This window comes from Cryptomeria japonica, chromosome 5 (genome assembly GCF_030272615.1).
Source record: "Cryptomeria japonica chromosome 5, Sugi_1.0, whole genome shotgun sequence".
Taxonomy (NCBI): Eukaryota; Viridiplantae; Streptophyta; class Pinopsida; order Cupressales; family Cupressaceae; genus Cryptomeria; species Cryptomeria japonica.
Window position 1 is genome coordinate 634,874,914 of NC_081409.1, and position 7,059 is coordinate 634,881,972.

Sequence of the window (7,059 nt, forward strand, 5' to 3'; positions counted from 1 at the left end):
CAATCCACTTGAAATACTTTGCTAAAATTCGATAAAGCCAACATAGGCTGCTCTGTCACCTTCTTCTTCAACAATTCAAAACTCTTATTTGCTCCAATTGTCCACTTGAAATCTTTCCTATCTCCTCTCATTGATTCGGTCATAGGGCTACAAATTGAACTGAAATTTCTGACAAACTTCCGGTAGAAACTAGCCAATCCATGAAATGATCTTACCTTTCCAATGCTTTCCAGTGTAGGCCATTCAACAATTGCTCTTACCTTCTCAAGATCCATCTTCAATCCATCCGTAGATATCACAAATCTCAAATAGGCTAACTCTTTCTTCATGAAACCGCACTTCTTAATGTTTACCAACAACTTGCCTTCTCTCAAGCTCTGGAAAACTTGTCTTAGATTCAACATATGTTCTTCCTTGGTTTTATTGAATATCAGGATGTCATCCAAATATACAATAACAAACTTACCCAAAAATTTATTCAATACCTCGTTCATTAGCCTCATAAAAGTACTCGATGCATTAGTCAATCCAAAAGGCATCACCAACCATTCATAGTCCTTCATTTGTCTTGAATGTTGTCTTCCACTCATCTCCTTCTTCGATTCTGATCTGATGGTATCCACTCTTCAAGTTTATCTTTGTGTCGTATCTGGCTCCACTCAAGCAACTCATTATGTCATCCATCCTAGGTAAAGGAAATCTATACTTCACCGTGATCTTGTTTATTGCTCTAGAGTTAGTACACATACTCCATTCACCATTCTTCTTAGGTGCTAACACTACTGGTACTACACAAGGACTCAAACTTTCTCTGATCAAACCTTTCCTCAACAATTCCTGCACTTGTCTATTCAGCTCCTCATTCTGTGTCGGTGTCATACGGTGTGCTTCTTTATTAGGCAAACTAGCTTCGACAATCAGGTCCATGCAATGGCTGATACTTCTCACAGGGGGTAATCAATCAGGTATCTCTGAATGATCAAGAAGTTCTAAGAAAGGCTAGAAATGTGAAAGATATAGCCTTCCAAATGAATCTCGACGTCGGTGGTTGCAGATAGAGGCATTACAAACTATTCTGGGTGCATGTGTAACGCTCAAACGACCACCTGCGGGTTATTAGATTCGTTGGACGCAAGCACGGTGCATGGACCTCTGCGCAAAGCGCTAGAGTCTCATGCTCGATTGGTCAACATGGTCGCTAGAAGATAAGTTCTGGGATGACCAAGCGATCCATGTGGACAAAATGACAAATATGATAATGCATGATCTCCATCAACTTGGGGTGAAGATGTTTATATGGCGCGGAATTGCACAAGATGCAATTTACGATATTAAAATTACAAACTATATGACTATGTTATCCCCTACCATGGTGTAAGAGGGATTTTGCTGAGATCATAAATTTGGTGTTTGAACTTATGTTTAAAAGACTTTTATTTAATACTACATTAAGATACTCGGCATGAAAAACTCGGTAATGATGATTTCTCCTTTTCTTATAAAAGAAGTTGATGCACATGAAAGGGGACAAGCAAAACCAAAGCTCAAATGTCAATAAGTTAGTCTCAACCAAAACTAAAACCAAACGAACTTTAAACTTTCCAAATGCATACCAAAAGAGATTAAAAGCATATAATAGAAGCACTAGCAAGAAAAATAAGAGAGAAAAGACTCCCTAAAAATCTCCCATGATGCTCTTGATGTCTCTCCCTCGTTCTTCTCCTCTCCAAGATCTAAAAGCTTTCTTGAGTGTATCTCTCAGTTTTAGCATATAGCCATGGATGCCAAATGAAAGATTGAATGGTTGAAAATGAACTCCTATTGTTATGAAAATGCACAAATGGAATTACTATGAGAAAGCTAAATGTGAGTATCTATGCTAACACAATAACAATGCTTAAAAATGCTTCCGCCTTTTCTTGAGGATGAGGGTTCGTTTTATAGGAAAAATGGGCAATTGAAGGGTCAAGATTGATTTGTCTTATCAAGGGATAGGATTGCATGAGAGCTTAATCCTCAATCCATGTTTACAACTTTCACTAATGCCATGGTGACAAGTGGCATCATGAGAGGGATCGAGAGGAAAGTGAAGAGGCATTAAATGTCTGAAGAGACATGATGGTTACCCTAGGGGGTTTGGTTAGGGTTATGTTAGTGGATATATCTTTTATCCAAGGGATAAAGGAATGTGCAAGGTTTAAATGGTTACCTTAGTCAAAACATTAAATGCTTGAAGAGACTCGAAGGTTACCTTGGATGGTTGAGTCAAGGAATAAGTCTCTAACCCAGAGTGAAAAGATGGGTTATCTTGTTGGAAGAAAAAAATGCTTTTAATGTTTGTAAGAGCCTTAATTGTTTTTGAGAAGTGACTCCTTCTGAATCCTTAGTTTAAGAATGTGCAAATGTTTATAAAGTGATTAGGCTAGTTTAGAAGAGTTTAGAAGAAAATTAGTGAGCAAGTGGGTATTGTAGGAGAATGCAAATGGGTGAGGATACATATGATTTAAATTAATTGTTTATTTATTTAAATGTGTATGTGAATTTTGTATTTATTTAAATAAATCTTAATTTATTTAAATGAGAAAAGGGGGATAAAGCATTAAATGCTTGAAGATTTGAAGGAAGTCATTAAAGGCTTAAGAGGACTCTAGAAGGAAGCCATTAAAGGCTTGAAGACTTTGAGAGAAACCATTAAAGGCTTGAGAAGACTCTAGAATGAAACCATTGAAGGTTTGAAGACTTTAAAGGAAGCCATTAAAGATTTGAAAACTCTATAAGAAAACCATTAAAGACTTGAAGACTTTAAAGGAAACCATTAAAGGTTTGAGTTGATGGGTTTTGGGTTAACCTTTGGTTTAGGATTGTGCAAACCATTAAAGGGTGATTAGGCTAATAATATGGGTTTAGACATGATTAGGAGGAAGGTTAACTTGCAAATTTCATTTTCTAGAAAGTGCAAGTGGGGGAGGGATTTTAGGAATTTAAATAAATATTAATTTATTTAAATGTGAGAGGAGATTTTAGGGATTTAAATAAACATTAATTTATTTAAATGTGAGAGATGGGATTTGGGGATTTTAAATAAATATTAATTTATTTAAATGTGAAGGAAAATTTAATTAAACAAATATGATTTATTTATTTAACTAATGATTTGAATTTGGTTAAGTGAATTAAATCAAATAAATTGAATAATTTATTTACGTAGACACTTAAAAATAATTCCCTCCACTCATTCTCTCTCCTAGTCAAATCCTCCTACAAATCTTATCTATCCTAATCCCACCTAACCTTTCCTCTAATCCCCCTCCTAATGAGTTGCTAGTGGCTAATCATCATGATTAGCCACAAAGTCAACTCCTTGTCCCTTCCATCCAACCACTCCTTAAATTCCCTTTTCCTAGGTGAATGTGAAAATCTCACATTCCTCTAGGCATCTCATCTTCCAAGGAATTTTTAATTCCTTCTTATTCCTCCAATCCCCATGATCATCCCTTTTTGAAGAATTTTAAATTCTTCCTCTCCATTCCTCAAGAAATGTTCCATCCCTTGCTCTTCTCAAGGCACATTGGGAAGTCTCCCCAATGTACCTTGAGGAGTGTGGAGAAAAGAAATGCCTTTAAGGCATATCTCTTGGTCTCCACACCTCCTCTTGGGTCTTGTGTGAGCTCACAAGAAATCCTAACCCTCCATCTTGGGTCAATCCTAGCCCTTCATTTTTTCCTCTCCTCTTCCTATAAATTGAGGAATCGATCCCCTCACTTATTATCTCTAATTTTAGCAAGTTTATGTTGTTAGTTGGAGCCTAGAAAATCACATTTGCATCCTCACCATGCCAAAATTATCCTTCATCCATACTTAGTCATATTATCCATCTCATCCCTCAAAAATCCATTTTATCCATTTGTGCACAATCTTGGAGAGCCAACTACATCAAGCAATCTAGGAGCAAATCAAAATCACGTTGGAGGCATTTGGGGTGCACTTCAACTCCATCCAAGCTCCATCCGAAGGAGAAGGTAAAAGGTTGTAAGGTATAAGCATTTGTTTTCATGTTTTGTTATGTGATTTGATTTATGGTTTTGGTTTTATATGTTTTTATGTTTTGATTTGCATACTAACAATCTAATCCACCTCACACTCTTTTCTGCCTCTTCAATTTAATTAATAGAAGAGGGTTAAGTGAATTAATTAAATATTGCTGATCAAATTTGGGTGTCTACATTTGCCCCTCTTTGAGACAGTGTAGTTTATTACATCATTTCAAAGAAAAACAAGCATGGTACATGCCCTAGAATGCACTAGGTTGGTACTTAGGTATGCCCACTCGAGAGATGGGACGAAATTTAAAAAATTCAGGTGATCTCTCGAAAATTTTAAGAAAAATTAGGCATGGGAGAATGGGGGATTTTGGATGGAATGAGGGTGAATGGCGAGCGATAGAGAATAATGAGAAGCCAGTAAGTATCCTTAGGTCATGCGGGAAATATGATGCAAATGCAGTATGGTAGTGCATTTGATTGATGTTGTTCAATTGATCAATAGTTTGGATAGTCTGGTGCAATCAGGTGAATTGCGCCGGTTTTAGTCAAAGCATGACAATTGATGTCAATTGTTTGCTCTGATGTGATAAAGTTTGAGTAATTGAGTCAAAGTGACTTGTTGCGACTTAGACAATTGATGTAATTTCTCGATGATGTTGAGGTCTTTGAGTCAAATTACTCATTGAGACTTAGACAATTGATGTAATTGTCTGGTTTGATTGTGTTTGATTGGTTGACCAATTGACAGTTGGGTTTAAAAGGCAGACACAACAATGTGTTTTTCTTTCAAGATGACCTATATGAGACCTCAATTTAGAGTACTTGGATTGATTGGTTTTGATGAGAAACAATGCATGGTATAAGGTTATGACCTAAATAGGAAGGGTAGGGGGATTAGTTGTAGGGAGAAGGTTCGGAGAACTAGTACCCAGTCCTTTAGTTTGAGGCTACCTTTGAAGAGGATCAAATAGAGTATCGATTGACATGAATGGGGTGTATATCATTGTACTCAATCATGATTTTTACACTTAGATTTCTCATAGAAACTCTATTCCTTGTGTATGCATGCACACAAAATATTTACAATGTATGAATGGACAAATGTATGGGCGATATGAAACACCATGCAATATATACAAATGAGATGAAATGGGTAATCTATGGGCTATTCATAATGATTTTATTTTCTCATTGAGCATGGTAGTACTGATCTTGGCCGAGTTATTGGAAACCAAAGTTGAGCGCTCCCCCTGTAAACGAACATTGCAGACAAGGAAGGTTCCCCTCCATTCCGGTTCATATACACATGGTTGAGGTATACGCTATAATCAACAAGCCATAGTGATCCATGATTTTGTATTTTTGCATAGGATCTCGTAGCTTAGTGAAATTCCTATGTAGACACCATTAGTACATGCCCCAAAATTTCATTGGAACAATCCACATACATAAACAAAGAAAAAGATATCATGAACCATCCTGACCACTCTAAACACTTGTGGATATCCTGGAGTAGCGTAGGAACATGATATAAAAAGTAATAACCTGACTAGGTTCTCATCAGCCAAAAAACATCTTCTTGTCAAAGAGATATATCATTATGTCTTGTTTTAAGGAAATATGTATCTTTGTTAGGACGGTCTCACGTATGTTTTTCTCTAATGTTTGATTGTTTGTTGATACGATAGTTGGTCATCTTCTTTATGTAGCTCAAATGTCACTTTGCATCTAGCTCGAGGTTTATGTACAAGGAACACGTTTATTAGTTTTTGATTGATTTTGATGTTTTATGATGTTTTTAGGTTTTCTAGTTATGTACAGTTTTACCGATGTTTTTAATTTTTTAAGGATATTTTTTCAAATGTTTTTGGTCTTTTTTGAATGTTTTATGAATGTTTTTTGATTATTTCAAGGCATTTTTTGAATGAGTAACTCGACGAATCACAAGTATTGAGAGTCCACTCCCATCATTAGGTTATAAAGTTGCCTCCAGTTAGGTGTCAGTGTGAAAGCGGGATGTAGGATATGTGAGGCAATAACCCTGATTGCAAACAATAATAAGCCATGGTAGATATGATGTATGAGTGGAAGTATGGATGTGATCAAACCAAGTTTGAAAGATAATGGAGCTTCAACCGTTTACGAATGACGCCTATTTGCCAGGTTTTCACCACTGTACTTATCCAAGGCACCACCAAAGTGATTTTCACTGTTTGGATGAATTATTTTTCTTTACTATTTTCTTGCTTTTTCAAGGACCTTTTCTGAATGTTTTTGGTCTTTTTGAGATTTTTACAAGCCTGATGCTTTGCACAACTTATGTATGGAACTTTTTGAGATACATGTTTTTGATTGGATCTACCAGTGGTTCCCCTTTTGCAGTTACTAACTGACATGCCCCATACCCGAAGACAACGATGATGACATATGGACCCAACCAATTTGATTCAAATTTGTCCCGGTGTTATCTGTTTGGTTGATTGCAAGGATTCTCTCTAAGAATGAGATCTCCTAACTCAAATGTGCGAGGTCTGACCCTATGATTATAATTTCTTCTCATGTGTTGCTGATATGTCTTAAGGTGATTGTAGGCAGCTTGTCACTTCTCACCAAGTAGTTCCAAGTCCTGAAGACGGGAGACTTGGTACTCTTCATCATTAATCAAATTGTGAAAGGAGACCTGTAGGGATGGTAATTCAACCTCAATAGGAAATATAGCTTCTGCTCCATAAACAAGTGAGTATGGGGTTGTGCCTCTAGGGGTTCGAATGCTAGTTCAATATGCCCATAGTGCAGGATTCAAGTGAATGTGCTAATCACAACCGACATCATTGATCATCTTCTTTAAGATCCTCAATATGTTCTTGTTTGAGGCTTTTTCTTGACCATTTTCTTGTGGGTAATATGGGGTGGAGGAATGGTGTTGGATATGAAACTTTTCACAAAATTATTAGACATCTTTATTTTTGAAGGGAAGCTCATTATCTATGATGATGGACATGGGTACACCATACCG